Source organism: Rutidosis leptorrhynchoides, chromosome 9 (assembly GCF_046630445.1).
Source record: "Rutidosis leptorrhynchoides isolate AG116_Rl617_1_P2 chromosome 9, CSIRO_AGI_Rlap_v1, whole genome shotgun sequence".
NCBI lineage: Eukaryota > Viridiplantae > Streptophyta > Magnoliopsida > Asterales > Asteraceae > Rutidosis > Rutidosis leptorrhynchoides.
The window spans coordinates 301,558,091-301,579,014 of NC_092341.1; positions in this window are offsets into that span (position 1 = coordinate 301,558,091).

Consider the following 20,924-nt stretch of genomic DNA (forward strand, 5'->3'; position numbering starts at 1 on the left):
ATAGATCCAAAAACCGTAACTCGGATTAAGACGAGGTCTAAACGGAAAATCATCTACTCGAAACAAAGTAACTGAAAATCAACTTTCCAGTAGCCCAGGTGGTCTGATCAGATACAAAAAATAGTAGGTAAGTGCTCCGGTGGGGTTCTTAATGCTTGAAGCTCATCACGGTTCTCATCCTTGATGCTTGTAGCTTCAAGTGTACAACTCGTTGATGGGTTAGCATCACCTTGACTAAGATTCCACCATCAACACACAATATATTAAGACCAAGTAAGGATACAACTCAATCAAGAGTCTTAGATGGATGATGAACCAATGTTACATCATATCCTTAGTCTTAACACAATTACAAGTCACATTTACAACTAAAGCTACAAACTTTACATCAATCAAAAAAGTATGAACATAATCTAAGTCAAATAAGGTGATGGAACCCTAAGCTAGAGAGCTTGGATCCTATTCACACAAGTTACAAGGATGCAAAGCTAGAAAGCTTAAACCTTTATTGTTCTTGAAGATCTTGAAGCATAAAGCTTGGATCTTTAAGTTACATGAAGATAACAAACACAAGTTTGAATCTTTTTAACAAAATAACAAGATCATAAGTTAGAAAACTTAGATCTAACAAAAAGATATGGAGATTCAAGCTAGAAAGCTTGAATCTTGATTGTTCTTGAAGATCTTGAAGCATAAAGCTTGGATCTTTAAGTTACATGAAGATTACAAACAAAAGTTTGAATCTTTTCAACAAAATAACATGATTAAAGCTAAAATAATCTAGATCTACAAAGTTGGTGAAGATTCAAAGCTAGAAAGCTTGAATCTTCCATGTTCTTGAAGGATTCATGCTTGAATCTACAAGATATAATCAAGATCAAAGTTAAAGAACTTGATCTTCAAAGAATGATGATGATGAGCCACGAATTTGAATAAGGAAAAAGAAGAAGAAAAGTAAAACTTACAAGAAATACTAGAAAGGAAATAAGAGAGCAAGTGTGTGTGAAATTCAAATGAGAGCAAGTGTTAAATGAATGGATTATGGCTAGTATTTATAGGCAATTTTGGATAAGGATTGGTGTGGATAAGGCCCTTGTGGCCGTAGGTCTTGTAGGGGGGAGGGGGGACACAAAGTTGCTTTTTGGTTAATGGTTGTCTAAAGTAGGTACTTATGCTAGGATCTCATGTAACATTATGGATAATACTTGATATTTTTGCTAGCAAGTTCCCTCTAATTAAATGGGTAATTGTCTTATATATTAATGGGTCACTAGTAATTAATAAGTGAGCTAATTAATTGGGCCACTAGCTAGAGTAGGGTGGGCTTAAGCCCAACAAGGTAGAAAGTCCAACAAGACTAACTAGTGTGATCTAGTAAATAATTAAATGAAATTAAGCATCCAAAAGCCCAAGTAATTATTATTATAAAATAATAATTAATATTTCGCAGTCATAATATTCCGGTTACGACAAAAGTCAAACGTGTGCGCAGTCCGCGGTTTATTCGAAACGTCAAGTAACACTAAAGGTTATAAAGGCTTCCGGTGAACAAGTTAAGTATCCTACGTACTCTAAGGCACGTTTTAACATATAGATGAAAGTAAACCACGTATATCAAGATTCTAGAGTATAAAGTAGCATAGTACGCACAAAATCGCAGTTTCGCAAAAATACAAGGTACAAAGGCAAGTCGAAAAAGTCGGGTCGTTACATAAACGGTAAAAACCCCCTTTTTATAATAATAATAATAATAATACTTATATATATATATATATATATATATATATATATATATATATATATATACAAATATATTTATACAAATATAGTTTAAAAATATAGCGTTAAACTTGGCTGGCTCCCTGCGGAACGAACCAGACTTACTAAAAACTACACTACTCTACGATTAGGTACACTGCCTATAGTGTTGTAGCAAGGTTTAGGTATATCCACTCTATAAATAAATAAATAACTTATGTAAAATTGTATCATATTTAATAGTATTTTGCAGTAAAAATAATAACTATTTCGTATACTACCATGCACACATCAATACTAGTAATGATAATAATCTTAATAATAATGATAATAATAATAATAGTAGTCATAATTGAAATTTTTAATTATTTTAGTAATAATACTAATTTATATCATGACAATAATAATTATTAATAATGATAATAATAATCAATAACAATAATATAATAATAATAATAATAATAATAATAATAATAATAATAATAATAATAATAATAATAATAATAATAATAATAACAACAACAACAATAACAATAACGATAATAATAATAATAATAATAATAATACCTTAAAGCTTTTCCCAAAAGAATGCTTCGGACATGACTCGAACCTGAGACCTCTCGCTCACACACCCACTGACACCCCAAACCATCTCTCTGTATCTCTTTTTCTATTTTAATAGCGAATTATCATCTTATAACACATATCCTCTCACATCCCTCAACATCTATATTCATAATCATAATGATCTCGACAGGCCTCAACTAGCCCATTGCTCCCGACGGCCCAAGTTGATAGATTAACCAAGTCCAATTCGTTTTTAGATTTATTAATGCTTCGTGAACTTTAAAGTTTGTGGGGGTTCGGTTTTAATCAGGAACATAAAGAAACATCATTTACCATTCATAATCATCATCTTTTCCTTTTAGCACTTCATGCACACCTTTATCATCTTTATTCATCATCATCTTTAATTTCCATCATCATCCTCGTTTAAAAGAAACAGAAAGGGAGTGACAGCTGCAGTCGTCATCAGAAAGGGGTGTAGCAGCAGCGAAGAAAAAAAATACAAATGCTGCAGTAGCACAGTCGTAGCAGCAGCAGTATCAATGTCGAGGAGAAACTGTAGTTAGCGAGTGGTGAAGTGGTGGAATATGGTGAATGTTTGGACAGAATATAAACAGGAATTAAGTACAAGCAGTTTAGCGGTAGCAGATGTGAGTTACAGGTTGTTTATGGGCTGAGTATTGATCAATCAAAAGATAGGAAGAAAAAAATATGGTATTCGAGTAGCATGCAGTAGTCTTTAGAATGAAACAAAGAGCAAAACAATGGAGGTGTTTGATTAATTAACAAAAACAGTAAACATTCGTGTGTGTGTGTGTGTGTGTATAAATATATATATATATATATATATATATATATATATATATATATATATATATATATATATATATATATATATATACACATATGCAGGATGATGATGAAGGTTAATAGTGTTCGATGGTTTTGTTTATTTTTGGTCTGCTAGAAGGTAACCGTGATAACATGGGTGGATGGTCCTAGTTTGATGCAAAGGATTGGGGTGTTGTACTAGTCCATGAGGTTGTGGATTATGATGGATTCGGGTAATGGTGATGATGGTTGTGGTAATCTACAAAAGGGTGGTGGTGATAATCTATAAAGGGTGGTCAAGGTTTGTTCGACGAAATAGAATAGGAAACAAGGGAGTAATCATAAAAGATGTACAAGTTGTGGGTTTTTATATCTTGTATGTAATATATATAATAGAGAAGATATTGATATGGTGTGGGTTGGTGATGAGTGTACGTGTGTATCTATATATAATTAAGGGAATGGTTAAAGGGTGAAACATAAATGAAAAGCTATATTTGCAAATGGGTTCAACAGGAAACAAAGGAAACATAGAAAGGGACTGGTAACAAGATAATATTGAATGATGCGGTTTTCTATTAATTAAATATATAAAGAGGTAGTAGTGGATGATGATAGAATAATAATATAACAATAATAAACGTGTAATGATAAGGATCCAGCTCACTTGTTGTTTTTCTCTACCGACAGTTTTCACGGACTATGTATCATGCGAAATCAGTGACGAATAAAAGTGTTCAGAAAAATCTCATATTTTTAAATTAACTATATTTATTTATTTTGGTCATTATGGTATAAAATTCGATCATTAACTATTGAATAAAATTTACATTAATTATTCACTCCCAACCCCAAGTAAAATATAAAAAGTTTTAAAATTCAACAAATAGTTTCTAAATACATTTTTAATAAGCCTAAAATTTGTAAAACTCATTTTCGGATCATCGTTTATTTTAAAATCACATAAATTCGAATTTAACTTGCTTAACATCAATCGAAACATCAAACGAGTATTACAATCATTTAATATTTATTTTTAATATATTTTATTTATATATAGAGATATATTTTAAATAATAATTATTATAATATCCTATTTTTATTTTATTAATTTTTAATAACAACAACATATAATACTTCAAATTATATTTTGAATTATTACTTATATATACATACACACATATCTATTTACACTTAATTGTTCGTGAATCGCCGAGAGCAATCGAAGGTCAATTGAATATATGAAACAGTTCAAACTTTTTGAGACTCATCATTATAGATTTTGCTTATCGTGTCGAAACATATAAAGATTAAGTTTAAATTTGGTCATAAAATTCCTGGTCGTCACAATTAATTTGTTAAAACAAAAATAAAAAAGTTGGTCGGTATATATTGTTACAATAACAAGAGCAGTAATTGTTAATTGTTTTTTTTTGGCAAAAATATAAATATAAATATATAATATATATATATATATATATATATATATATATATATATATATATATATATATATATATATATATATATATATATATATATATATATAAGATCAAAAGATCAGGGATTACAATTGTGCAGATCCAACGATCTGTGATGCGTAAAATGCGTTTAAACCTACAAACGCCTATTGAACATTGTAAACAACTCAATCAAATACAAGTGAATAACGATACAAGCAAGCAAACTTGAAGCATCCTTAAGTGTGTAAACCCAGTGACCCACGAGATCTCGATACATATTACTCCAAGCAAGATAAACCCTCGCAAATGACCACCATCAACCAAATGCTAAAGGCAAAAAGACATAGCCCCAAAGCCTTCAAGCCAAACCAACAACCCCGTCCTCGCCAGCAAACGCCAATCATCAACAACCCAAGCACGAAACACCCGCCGAGGAAGCCAAGAACACCTATCCCGAGGCCGGCAACTGTAGCTACCCGACAAAAACGTCATTGACGGCGCCGTCTACTTAGGTCCCGTTACGTGGTCATAAGTCTTTAAAACAACGTTTGACCAAAAGAATGTCGCATTCATTTCAAATGTAAAGATTGTTTCAAAGTTTACAAGAATAGTTCAACCACAAGTTACGTTATAAGTACCAATGAAACCTATGCGACACAATTTAAAATTAGCCAAAAGACGCTCCATAAATGCATATATACTCGACATCCCATGCAAGTATCAAAATAATGAGCGGAAGCATGTAACACATATCGTTCAAAGACCTGAGAAAAACATAGAAATCTATCAACGAAAACGTTGGTGAAATCATAGGTTTAAGTAAGTAAGTGAGTAAGTAAAATGAACCACAAGATTTATAACATTTCAATAATAGTAAACCATTCCAAAAAATTGTTATCACGAGCACCCAATTATCAAGGCTTAACTTTCCTTCCATAGAACCCCATCACAATAGTGTTAGAACATACACTGTTTCTCGAAAATATATTTCATCCGAAGTAACGGTAGCGAACCGTCCGAATGAGGGTTTGTCAAACCCATATGGCCATACAACATAAGTTCTCGCTTACACTCGGCAAGTGTAAATAATGATAATCGAATTGAGGATTTTGTTCTAACTCGTATGTAGAATGTTTGTTTTCATACTTGTGTTCACTTTGTAAAATAAAACGTTTATGTTTTCTCATCCCAAATGTAAGTTTAAAAGAGTAAAAGTGGGACTATGATCTCACCTTAAGTGCACGAGTAATAAAGTACTTCACAAGTAAACGTTGCAAAGCATTCAATGCATTAAAAGTCCATTTTACTTATATCAAACCCTAATTCAAAATCACAAATTTAACAAATATGATTATGAAGCTTTTCCATGTCAACCTACATACCAAATTGAAGCTAGTGATGCTAGTAACACATTTAATTCATGCACTTTTAACATCTAACAACATTTAAGCAACCAAATCTCAAAATCAAACACACCCATTTCAAGTTTAAGCTAGTTACATCAAAATGACAAGAACAAGCATATAAGTCACATATTCATGTTAGACTTGAGCCATAGACACTAATTAACACTTTTACAAGTTAAAAACATCAAGAACAAAGAATCTAGTGTTTTTAGAAAGTTACCCAAAATAGATAAAGTTGGTATGGAATTGAAGAGGAAGATGCAAGGATTCCAAATATGTAGTTTGTTTTAGTTGATGCTTGCTAGATTCAAAATGGATGATGATTTAGTGAAATGGATGTTTGAGAGTAAAAATGGAAGTAGTAGAGAAAGATGGGAGGTGATGAATGAAATGAATGGTGGTGGTGGATGTTGACTAATCCAACTAGTCACATCTTTGATCAAATGACGAAATTAGTCCCTCAAGTTCGGATGCGGGTGCGTGAGTTAACCAAACGAATTATTTCAAAATACACGAGAATAAATGGGAGATGTTATAATCCAATAACGAAAATATTAAGAACGTTAGCTAACGGAGGATACGAATCTAGATACGAAAGATAATATATACAAAAAAAAGACGGTTAAAATAATTTAACGGAAAAATGCGGGATGTTACATTACCCACACCTTAAAAGAAATTTCGTCCCGAAATTTAGTTGGAAGTAGTAGTCGATGTCTCTTCCTCGATAACTTGTGTTGTCAATTCTACGAATAAGTGAAGGTACCCCCTTCTCGTTCGGTCTTGTCTCTCCCACGTAAACTCGGGTGCTCTTTTGGCATTCCAACGAATTTGGACAGTCGGGGTTTTACGTTGTCTTAAGGTTTGAGTTCGCGATCCATGATTTCAACCGTTTCTCTTATGAAGTGAGGTTTGTCATCAATAGTAAGCTCATCTAAAAGGAATAACAAGTTCCTATTCCGCAAGACACTTCTCAAAGTTTGATACATGGAATGTAGGATAGACGGGAACCTAATTGAGTCGGAAGATCTAAACGATAGGTGGCGGTTCCAATACGACCCAAGATTTCAAAAGGATCAATATTGTGGATATAACTTTCCTCGATTTCCCGAAACGGATTACACCTTTCCAAGGTGCGGTTTTTTTTTCAATATTACACGGTTACTCACTTGGAATTCGAGAGGTTTACGTCTAACATCGGCATAGCTCTTTTGGTGACTATGGGCCGTCTTGAGCCCTTCTCGGACTTGAACGATCTTAACGGTTATTTCCTGCATGAGTTCGAATCCGGTGATTTGCTTGTCACCTACTTCGGTCCAACGAATAGGAGAGCAACATTTGCGGTCATATAAGGTTTCGAAAAGTGCGGCGTTAATACACGAGTGGTAAATACTGTTGTAAGAGGAAACAACTAAAGGCAACAATACGAGTTTGTAACATGTCTTTCCAAGATTTGAATCATACGTTTGCTTGGTCCGTCGGTTTGTGGATGATACGCGGTACTCATGTTTAAACATGTTCTTAAGGCTTCTTGTAAAACTAGAAGTGAAACGAGTATTTCGATCTGGGATAAGGGACCATGGTACACCGTGTTGGAATAGAATTCTTTAAGATATGTTTGAGCAGTTAGTTAGGGCTCGAATACGTTTGTTGGAACAAGTTTCTTATTGGCTACTGAAAACGTTCGTCAGGGCTACTCACCCTCGTGGTGAATACTAGTAATATGTGAAGAGTCTCTCTCTCTCCATTGAGAATTTTGATAAAAGGTTTCCTTATACAGATGTACGAGCGAAAAGATAGGAGTGAAATGTGGATTTAGAATAGGATGAGTTTTCACCTCGATGTAGCCATATCGCGCATCTTGTGGCCAAACGTTGAGACTTGGTGGGAACGAGATAGTACACGTAGTTGTATAGTCCGAAGTTGAGTGGTAGTTGGCCATATATCAGAAGCATAAGGACGATAAGTCAAAGAAGAAAGAGGTATCCTTGGGTTGTGTATTATCTTGGGTCCCAGTAATATCAGACGGTAATAGTGAAATAACAGAGTTATGTAATGTGGTACGTGATGATGAGAAAAATTGATCGGGTCCATAATTAAGTATTCAAATTCTTCGTGCAAAGTAACGAATTTCAGTTTCCTTGAATTTCAAGTCGAGAGAGTATGCCTTTCAGGCGTTCACGTAGAAATATTTTCATATTTGAGTTCCATCTCGTACTACATGAATTTAGCTAGTCAGGTTGGTGTGGATAATCACGTTCGAGGTTCGTACACGGAGAGATATAAGGACGAATGATACAGGGAAAGTCGGAAATGAATCTTCGGTAATAACCGGCGAGATCCAAGATTTTACGAATACAAGTCGGAGTAGTGAGGGTTTTCCCGATTTCGTGTGACTTTGATTTTCGCGAGATCTACTTTAATACCTTGACCACTAACAACATGGTTTAGAATTTAGGCTTCGTTTAACCAAAATTCTCACTTGCAGAATTCGGCATAGCGTTGCTCTTTTCTCAAGAGTTCGAGCGTAGGACGGAGATGTTGTTCGTTTTCTTCTTTGCTTGAATTGAATAGGTTAAGTCATCACCTTTGGATAAGATAACGGATTTGTCTAGATGAGTTTGCATACGCAGTTTATAAGGCCCATGAATACGGACGAAGCCTTAGTTAAGCTGAACGACACTAAAAGAAATTCATAACTATCGTAACGAGTTTGAAAAATAGTTTTGGAGATACCTTCTCCCTTAACCCTCAATTGTTGATAATCGGAATGGAGGTCGATTTTGGAATACATACGGAATCCTTTTAATTGATCAAGAGGTCGTTGACACGGGGAAGAGGATATCGGTTCTCAACCAGAAATTATTTAGTTCACGAAAATCGATACATATTTGTGGGGAAATATTTTCTTTTTAACGGATGGTTCTGAGCTCTCTAGTTCTATAGGTATCAAGTCAATTTCAAATTCTTTACCCAACAAGTTTAACGTACACCCTCCGATAAGATTTGTCGGCACGAAATAGTTTTCCGTTGATCAGTTAAATGGCCTAAGTAGTATTTAGGGGAAAATGGTGGAGTGCAACGAGTACGAGTCAAAGCCTTGGTTATAAAACATTTATCGGCACCTGAATTGATTTAAACAAGAAACATAAGAGTTGTTGAGAAGGAACGTACCCGTGACTAGTTCATTGTCATCTCGGGCATCCTAAGTGTTGAGGTTGAAAGCTCCTTCTCGTACATTGGGGTTTGCTTTCTTCTTTGGACACGCATTCCTAAAATGAACCGGTTGTCCACATTCGAAACAAACACCCGCTTTTGGAGCATTGGGCCCCCTTTTGAGCGACAGTAACGGTACTCTTACAAACATGGGCCACATGGCCACTTCCTTGACACTTGATGCAAAATGGCTTGCCACATTTTCCATAATGATGGTTGCGACACTTGTTGCAAAATGATTTGCTACATTCACCATAATGATGTTTGTGGCACTTGTTGCAAAAAGGTCGAGTTCCGGCATAACTTTTCCTGCCGCCGGGGGTGAAAGGCTTCTTGGTGGAGTCGTTGTGGTTGTGGTTTCTTGATGGAGAGGCTTCCCGTTTTCTTTTGTTGTTACCCGGTTGGTCCTCGGCCGTTGGTGCCGGCGCTTCAATTTCATCCACCGTTTTTATAAATCGGCGGGCCATCGTCAAAACCTCTTGTAGGTTGGCGGGTCTTGATGGCATTACCCCATGTGGAATGCTCTTAGGGAGGCCATCCATGTAAAATTCAACTCCTTGGGGCCCGGGAGCCATGAGGTTTGTAAAAATTGAGGCTAGTTCGGCAAACCGTTGATTATAGGCTTCGAGGTCATTTCGGGCCATTTTTAAATTTCTTGGCCCCTGTTCGAGCCTTCGAGTCTCTTCGCGCGGGAAGTATTCGGTGATCATTCTTTCTCTTAATTCGGTCCAAGAGAGTGTATGGGCTTCATCGGTACCCACCGATTGTACATACATGTTCCACCATGAGAGAGCAATACAGGCGAAAGTGAGGGTGAAAAATTTGACCTTATCTTGGTCCCGATAGCCGCTTATTCTAAAAATGGCTTCCGTTTGTTCGAGCCATCGGGTGAGAGCAACCAGTCCCTCGGTTCCATCGAAAGTGGGAGGTTTGTACTCCATGAAGTTTTTGTAGGAGCACCCCTCGTTTGAATCACCGGCTCCATGATTGTTATGGTTGTTGTTGTTGGAGAAGTGACCGGCCACGGCCGCACCCACGGCGGTGACTATCATTCATTGAAGAGCTTGTTCTAGAGTTTCGGGAGGAGTATTGTGTTGACCTTGGTGAGCCATTGTTCCTTAAAAACACAAGAATATCGTTGATTAGTATCCTCAAAAATACTAACCGTGATATGTAATTATGATAGAGAGAAGATTTTCCTTGACTCGCCTTAAATTCTTTATGTCATAATGTCGGAACGTTCATATGAGTCACCGTAATATAATCCCGGAAATTATATTACCCTGATTCATATGTGCATTCAACATTATTCCATATAGTCAAGGTGGCGTTTCAATCAAATTAAACAACGTGAGATTTAGATGGAATAAAACTTAGATGGGAATAGAAGAGTTCGAGTATAAATGCACAAGTAGTCAAGTAATTCCTACTTCTAGTCTATATGTCGGTTGTAGTCTAGACTCACTAATGTACCCAATGACTCGGGGTCGACACCAATGAACTCTAAATCCCTACAACCAATGCTCTGATACCATCTGTAGCGACCAGACAAAAACTTCATTGACGGCGCCGTCTACTTAGGTCCCGTTACGTGGTCATAAGTCTTTAAAACAACGTTTGACCAAAAGTATGTCGCATTCATTTCAAATGTAAAGATTGTTTCAAAGTTTACAAGAATAGTTCAACCACAAGTTACGTTATAAGTACCAATGAAACCTATGCGACACAATTTAAAAGTAGCCAAAAGACGCTCCATAAATGCATATATACTCTACATCCCATGCAAGTATCAAAATATTGAGCGGAAGCATGTAACACATATCGTTCAAAGACCTGAGAAAAACATAAAAATCTGTCAACGAAAAATTTGGTGAAATCATAGGTTTAAGTAAGTAAGTGAGTAAGTAAAATGAACCACAAGATTTATAACATTTCAATAATAGTAAACCATTCCAAAAAATTGTTATCACGAGCACCCAATTATCAAGGCTTAACTTTCCTTTCATAGACCCCCATCACAATAGTGTTAGAACATACACTGTTTCTCGAAAATATATTTCATCCGAAGTAACGGTAGCGAACCGTCCGAATGAGGGTTTGTCAAACTCATATGGCCATACAACATAAGTTCTCGCTTACACCTGGCAAGTGTAACTAATGATAATCGAATTGAGGATTTTGTTCTAACTCGTATGTAGAATGTTTGTTTTCATACTTGTGTTCACTTTGTAAAATGAAACGTTTATGTTTTCTCATCCCAAATGTAAGTTTAAAAGAGTAAAAGTGGGACTATGATCTCACCTTAAGTACACGAGTAATAAAGTACTTCACAAGTAAACGTGTGCAAGTATAATTGCTAGTCTTGACCTAAACAAGTAGGTTGTATCAATAACGGTAAACACGATTGGTCAAAGTGCTCAATTAGTCCTATGGCTCGTTACGACTCGATAAATATAGCATGTGAGTCAACTTGTCAAGTTTCATGCAAGATACAAAGATAAAAGCATGTTAGAATAATTGCATAAGTATTTGGTTAAGTTTGGGCAAAAGTCAACTTTGGTCAAGTCAAAGTCAACGAAAAAGTCAACACATTCTGGTCGGGTTCCGAACTATTTTTCTAAGTCTAATAATCATATATGAGCATGTTAGAACAAGTTAGAACAAGTTTCATGTTAATCAAAGGTGCGTAGCATAGTTAGAATTAAACGAAAAATGACAATTTTGGACAGACCAAAATGTTACGGCCGCAATGGCGTGGGTTATGGCCGCAATGGCCTGGGTTACGGCTGTAGTGACCCGAAATTTTTCATGTTTATATATATTAATTGAGAATGATATTTACATGATTAAATGTTTCCAACATGTTAAGCAATCAAACTTGTTAAGACTTGATTAATTGAAATATGTTTCATATAGACAATTGACCACCCAAGTTGACCGGTGATTCACGAACGTTAAAACTTGTAAAAACTATATGATGATATATATATGGATATATATATAGTTACCATGATACTATGATAAGTAAACATATCATTGAGTATATTAACAATGAACTACATATGTAAAAACAAGACTACTAACTTAATGATTTTTAAACGAGACATATATGTAACGATTATCGTTGTAAAGACATTTAATGATATTCATACATGATAATATCATGATAATATAATAATTTAAAATCTCATTTGATATTATAAACATTGGGTTAACAACATTTAACAAGATCGTTAACCTAAAGGTTTCAAAACAACACTTACATGTAACGACTAACGATGACTTAATGACTCAGTTAAAATGTATATACATGTAGTGTTTTAATATGTATTCATACACTTTTGAAAGACTTCAAAACACTTATCAAAATACTTCTACTTAACAAAAATGCTTACAATTACATCCTCGTTCAGTTTCATCAACAATTCTACTCGTATGCACCCGTATTCGTACTCGTACAATACACAGCTTTTAGATGTATGTACTATTGGTATATACACTCCAATGATCAGCTCTTAGCAGCCCATGTGAGTCACCTAACACATATGGGATCCATCATTTGGCAACTAGCATGAAATATCTCATAAAATTACAAAAATATGAGTAATCATTCATGACTTATTTACATGAAAACAAAATTACATATCCTTTATATCTAATCCATACACCAACGACCAAAAACACCTACAAACACTTTCATGCTTCAATTTTCTTCATCTAATTGATCTCTCTCAAGTTCTATCTTCAAGTTCTAAGTGTTCTTCATATATTCTACAAGTTCTAGTTACATAAAATCAAGAATACTTTCAAGTTTGCTAGCTCACTTCCAATCTTGTAAGGTGATCATCCAACCTCAAGAAATCTTTGTTTCTTACAGTAGGTTATCATTCTAATACAAGGTAATAATCATATTCAAACTTTGGTTCAATTTCTATAACTATAACAATCTTATTTCAAGTGATGATCTTACTTGAACTTGTTTTCGTGTCATGATTCTGCTTCAAGAACTTCGATTCATCCAAGGATCCGTTGAAGCTAGATCCATTTTTCTCTTTTCCAGTAGGTTTATCCAAGGAACTTAAGGTAGTAATGATGTTCATAACATCATTCAATTCATACATATAAAGCTATCTTATTCGAAGGTTTAAACTTGTAATCACTAGAACATAGTTTAGTTAATTCTAAACTTGTTCGCAAATAAAAGTTAATCCTTCTAACTTAACTTTTAAAATCAACTAAACACATGTTCTATATCTATATGATATGCTAACTTAATGATTTAAAACCTGGAAACACGAAAAACACCGTAAAACCGGATTTACGCTGTCGTAGTAACACCGTGGGCTGTTTTGGGTTAGTTAATTAAAAACTATGATAAACTTTGATTTAAAAGTTGTTATTCTGGGAAAATGATTTTTATTATGAACATGAAACTATATCCAAAAATTATGGTTAAACTCAAAGTGGAAGTATATTTTCTAAAATGGTCATCTAGACGTCGTTCTTTCGACTGAAATGACTACCTTTACAAAAATGACTTGTAACTTATTTTTCCGACTATAAACCTATACTTTTTCTGTTTAGATTCATAAAATAGAGTTCAATATGAAACCATAGCAATTTTATTCACTCAAAACGGATTTAAAATGAAGAAGTTATGGGTAAAACAAGATTGGATAATTTTTCTCATTTTAGCTACGTGAAAATTGGTAACAAATCTATTCCAACCATAACTTAATCAACTTGTATTGTATATTATGTAATCTTGAGATACCATAGACACGTATACAATGTTTCGACCTATCATGTCGACACATCTATATATATGTCGGAACAACCATAGACACTCTATATGTGAATGTTGGAGTTAGCTATACAGGGTTGAGGTTGATTCCAAAATATATATAGTTTGAGTTGTGATCAATACTGAGATACGTATACACTGGGTCATGGATTGATTCAAGATAATATTTATCGATTTATTTCTGTACATCTAACTGTGGACAACTAGTTGTAGGTTACTAACGAGGACAGCTGACTTAATAAACTTAAAACATCAAAATATATTAAAAGTGTTGTAAATATATTTTGAACATACTTTGATATATATGTATATATTGTTATAGGTTCGTGAATCAACCAGTGGCCAAGTCTTACTTCCCGACGAAGTAAAAATCTGTGAAAGTGAGTTATAGTCCCACTTTTAAAATCTAATATTTTTGGGATGAGAATACATGCAGGTTTTATAAATGATTTACAAAATAGACACATGTACGTGAAACTACATTCTATGGTTGAATTATCGAAATCGAATATGCCCCTTTTTATTAAGTCTGGTAATCTAAGAATTAGGGAACAGACACCCTAATTGACGCGAATCCTAAAGATAGATCTATTGGGCCTAACAAACCCCATCCAAAGTACCGGATGCTTTAGTACTTCGAAATTTATATCATATTCGAAGGGTGTCCCGGAATGATGGGTGATGTTTTAGCAGAGTGGTATAAAAATACTATTAAATTTAGCAGGAAATACTATTAAATACGATACAATTTTACACAAGATATTTATTTATTTAGAGAATGGATATACTTAAACCTTGCTACAACACTTATAGGCAGTGTACCTAATCGTACAGTAGTGTAGTTTTTAGTAAGTCCGGTTCGTTCCACAGGGAATCTTTTTAAACAAAGCTTAACGCTATATTAGTTTACTTTTATAAAAATACAAATATATATATATAAGTAATATTATTATTATAAAGGGGGGGTTTTTACCGTTTAATGACCGGTTTGTCGATTTTAAAACTTTAGTCGCAGTTAAAACCAAATGTAAAATATTAAAAATAAATACAAGACTTAAATTAAAGCGTAAAGTAAATAACGATAATGAAATTGCGAATAATAAAAGTGCGATAAAGTAAACTTGCGATAATTAAAAAGTACGATAATTAAAAGTACAATTAAATACAATAACAATAAAAATGCGATAATTAGAAGTGCAATTAAATATAAAATAAAGGAAATTAAATATGAAATAAAAGAATTATGCTTATTTAAACTTCCGTAATCATGATGTTTGACGTGTTGATTTTAGTTTTATGCCCATGGGTTAATTGTCCTTTGTCCTGGATTATTTAATATGTCCGTCTGGTTTTTGTCCATAACAGTCCATCAGTCATAAATATAAAGTGCGAGTATCCTCATCAAATTATTCTTATACCCAAAGTTAAATATTCCAACTAATTGGGGAATTAAACTGTAACAAGATTTTAATACTTTGTTTAATAATTACACCAGGATGTCGACTGAGTGTAACCCAAGGTTTTAATATTTTGTTATCAATTATACCAAGTGTCCTTGTACATAATTTTACCCCTGTTTTAATTATTCTAGTGGCTATTAATCCATTCCCGTGTCCGGTTAAATGAACGATTATTCGTACATATAAATACCCCGCCCATCGTGTCCGATCGAGTGTATATGGTAATTTATAGGGACGCCCAATTGTAAATCTTTATATTAACATTAACAAACTATCATTTAGTTAAACAAATATAAAGCCCAGTAATAGCCCATAGTCTAATTTCCACAAGTGTCGTTCTTTTGTCCAAACCACAATTATGGTACAAAGCCCAATTACCCAATTTTAGTAATTAGCCCAACATCATGATTACTTCATTTTAAATAAGCATAATAATAACTTAGCTACGAGACATTAAATTAAAAAGGTTGAACATAACTTACAATGATTAAAAATAGCGTAGCGTTACACGGACAGAATTTCGACTTACACCCTTACAATATTCGCTAACATACCCTTATTATTAGGATTAAAATTAAAATTAAAATTAAAATTAAAATATAAATATAAATATATACGATATAGATAGAGAGATGGATATATATGTTATGAAAAATGATCAGAATTCGGTTGGCTTTATAGGGAGTTTCAAACTTTGGGTCTCCGTGACTCGCGGCCCATTTTGCCTTCAAACTCCGCGAGTCGCGGAGTTTGTAAATACAACTCACCAGCTTTTGGCTCTTTGTTTGTCGACGGTTTTTATTTATTTATATAATATATAAATAATTATAAGAATTATTTAAATATTATATTATATTTATGTGCATAGTTGACTTGTAATTTTTAGTCCGTTGCGTCGAGCGTTGAGAGTTGACTCATGTCCCGATTCCGGATTTTCGAACGTCCTTGCGTACAATTTAATATCTTGTACTTTGCGTTTTGAATCTTGTACTCTTGTAATTTCGAGACGTTTCTTATCAATAATTGGAACCTCTTTGATTGTCTTTTGTACTTTTGAGCTTTTTGGTCGTTTGCGTCTTCAATTCGTCGAATCTGTCTTTTGTCTTCACCTTTTATTATTTAAACGAATATCACTTGTAAATAGAACAATTGCAACTAAAAGCTTGTCTTTCTTGAGGAATAATGCTATGAAATATATGTTCGTTTTTAGCATTATCAAATATTCCCACACTTGAGCGTTGCTTGTCCTCAAGCAATATCGTCTTGAAATACTAGAATCACTTCTTTATTCTTCACACTTTGTACATCGGTGATTTCTATACGGTGGTATAAACAATGGTAGTAACGATATGGTTTACAGTCCCACATGACTATAAAAATTTAGATCCATTGAGGAAATTGGATCTTTATGAAAACATTTGATCTTTTGAAAATTAAATCTAGTTTTTACCCTAGATAAGTTTTCCGAAATAACCCTTTACCGGTGTTTGCAAAATATTTTTGTGGGTTTGGTAGGTTTCAGATTTGAAAATTTTAGCTCAAAACTTATGGTTTTGTGTCACCCACTTGCTAACCTTGTATTTGGAAAGCAACACGTCCAGTTTACTTGTCCCGTATATTACCTTTCGGTAAACTACCATCCGGTTGTAAAAGAAAGCGTTGAACAAGCAACTGTTAAGGCAATGTCTAATGACATGCATTTGATTATGGTCTATAACGTGTCGGACGCAATTACTATCCTTGGTAGGAGCAATAGTAAAGCTCACCCTTATAATTTTTCGGTCTGGCACAAGGTCCTGTCTTTGACCATGCTATGCAACCACCGTTCATACGGTTGACACCCGATTTAGTTCAGGTGACCTAATGAATTCCAGGTGAATTAGTAGGATTTTGCGTTCAATGGTAATGACCGCATTAAAAATAGGGTTTTCAGAAAACAAATCGGTTTGTAATTTTGATCAAAATATTTTCTCGTTCAAGCTCGAGTTTAGATATCATTGAATTTCATGAGTTTGTAATTTTCAATCTTTAAGGTCAATCTCAAGGATTGAGTAATATCAGGCTTAAAAGCTGATTTTTGATCTTTTAAGGAGATTATCCTTTCTGGGGATCTGATTTATTAGTCTTATCCAGCTAATTTGCATGGTGCCCCCCCATTTTACGAGATAAATCCTTCTCATGGTTAGGATAAATCTGACCACTTGGCGACCCTGTTTAATGCTGAGGTCCGTGGATTTCCTGCTGATTTTAGTGATGACTTTTCTGGATTTTTCGTCAACCTACAGCTGGTCTGGACGACAACTTCCTGACTTAAATCAAGAAGCGCGTGTCTTTTTCGGAAGACTTTACTTCCTTTTAATGATGGAATTGATTCATCGTGTAGATCCATCTCTTCTTTTCTTTCATCGGGTAAAACAGTTTAGTTTAGTCCAAAGCAAAAGTATTTTCAGTTATTTGTTACAGATATATGTGACATATGTTTAAGATAACTTGGTAAATTTTCCCACACTTGGCTTTTATTTTCCTTTTTATCGTCCTCTATTCCATTTTAAATGAATTTTAACATTTTGGTTTGTTTCTCAATCTATGTCCTTTCCGAGGTTACAATAATTTCGGTGTTAAAACCTAGTTTTATCGTTCATAAATATGTATAAACATGATTTTGAGTTCATTTAATTGAAAATTTTGTAAAATTTTACTAGAATTGGGTAGTCAGTATATAAGACTAGGGCTGTTCTTTATTATCAGAAAGCACTAGATTCTAATACAACTACTGCTTTACTAGTATTTTTAATGGTAACCAAGTGTTTAAGATAAAAATTATAAAATCCGAAAGAATTAACCCCTTCCCACACTTAAGATCTTGCAATGCCCTCATTTGCAAGAAATCAGTAACAATTTAAATTATTGAGGGTGATTTGTGTGAAAATGATTAAATTTTACCAAAGTTTCCAAACATATTGGCGTTTGTTTGCTGAATGATAAATGGTGCACATCATTTGTTCATTCCGTCTTGTTGTTATTTCACATATATTTTGCATCTTGTCGTCAAAATTAGTTGCTTTTGCTGAACTTAATGCCAGTCTTTGAAAATGCGTTGTTTTACCCTGTTGTGTACATAAGATAAACTGCAAACATATATACATATTTTTGAAGTTTGGTATATTACCCCACATTCAAAAATTATTAAAATCTAAGAATAAAAGTTAGAAAAGTATAAAAACTATTACAATATTAACATAAGTATTAAACGTATCAACATTACAAATTACAAAATAAATAAAACTAAGTAGACTAGGGATGATACTGATACCAATAAGGGTTCCAAGCATAACCATAGGTGCTATAAAATGCTTCGGCAGGGTTATACGTAGGATACGGTGGTTGCATCTCTATAGACCAGGGAGGGAATATGGGTTTTGGCGTAGGAATATAGTTTCTACCTATATGTTGGCAATGAGCTATGATTTGGTTTTGATGAACTTGCCAATCTTCAAATGCTCTCTGTCTAGCATTTTCGTACTTCTGTGAAGCTATAAACCTTTGCATTTCTTGCATTTCATTTCCCCCTCCTACATTACCTTGCTGTTGGTTTCTCTCAACCTGTGGATGTCTACCATGGTATTGTACTGCGGCGTTATTTCGCCTCTTCAAAACTTTCGTACCATGGTATACATTTAAACCTATAGTATCGCGGGGTTCTGGTTCTTCGACTAATAATCCCCCCCGACTTATATCCACACCGAGATATTCAGCAATCAAAGTAATAAAAATACCACCTCCTATTATGCTATGCGGTCTCATCCCCCTAACCATAGCTGATAAATAATAACCCACACAATAAGGTATACTTACAGTGCTTTGTGGGTCTCGAATACACATATGGTAAAACAAATCCTGTTCATTTACCTTTTCCTTGTTCTTACCTCTTTGTGTAATCGAATTAGCTAAAAACCTATGAATTACTCTTAATTCAGCTCTATCTATATCCAAATAAGAGTAATTTCCCCCTTTGAATCGGTGATGGCTTGTCATTTGACTCCATACACCATGTGTATCAAAATTTTCATCTATCTTTCTACCATTTAGTATCAATCCTCTACAATCGGCAGATGCTAACTCCTCAGGCGTATATATACGTAAAGCCTGAGCCATGTCTAGTAAAGACATGTGGCGCATCGAACCTCCTAACAAAAATCTAATAAAAGATCGATCGGTTAAACTAGCTACCCGATCATTTAATTCTATACTACACAACAATTCTTCACACCATACTCTATATACAGGTCTACGCATGGTGAATAAACGTACCCAGTCATTAAAAGTAGAATTACCATACCTCTGTGCAAGTAATTCCCTAATTGGCCCGGCCAATTCTACAGCTTCTAATGGTCCCCATTCTATGACCCTAGGTACCTCAACAACTTTAGAATGAAGAGTATGCAAACCCCTTTGGTATTTTGGATAATCTATCCAAAGTCTGTCAAATCTCAGGTTCGGATGCAAATTTTCCAAGTGCATATCAGAAAATGTCATGACTGAATGAGGTATATCTTGCTTGTAGTAGTTATCCACCTCCTGTTGTTCCGCATTCTCAGCAGGAGCATTGCGAGCTTGGGATGAAGATTCACCCCTTTCAGTCGTTTTTCTTGAGTAATTCCTTGATAGCATCCTTCTCAACATGATTTTAGTAAAAGATTTGATGATTAACGGTTAAAAATTGTGATTTTGGGGGTGTTTTTGCGGGTTTTTTCGAGGGTTATTTCGCAGTTTTTTTTTCTGTGTTGGGATTGATCAAATCGATCAGTATATATTTTTTTCTGGTTTTTTCATCCTCCGCGAGTCGCGGTGAATTTACCTTTCAAACTCCGCGACTCGCGGAGTTTATATATATTTTTTTTTATATATATATCTTATATTAATTAAAACAATTAAGTAATTAATTTTAAAATTTTGTTTCCCTTGTTATTTAGGACGAGGTCATTTCGGATCGATGTCCTAGTCCGTCCTTCGACAAAATTTTAAAATTTGTCTTTTTGTAGCGATTGTTTTAAAAGCTAAGATTTTTGGTTTTTTTTTTTAATGTTTTTGGCATACTTTAATTCAATAAGATTAAAAATAATGATAGTAAAAGTTCTCGTCCCTCCCTTGGGTAAAGCAATTTCGGTTCAAAGACCTAGTCTTCAACTTACGACGAATTTTAAAAATCATATTTTTAACTTAATGAGATAAAGTAAATTTTTGTTTTTAAATTCACACAACTTAAATATAAAATTCAAAATGAATATTAAAAATTCACACCAAACTTTAAAATTTGAAATGCATAAAATTAAAAATTCATATTTTAAAAATTAAAAATTCACACCAAACTTAATTTAAAAATTCATATTATAAATTCACACCAAACTTATATTAATTTT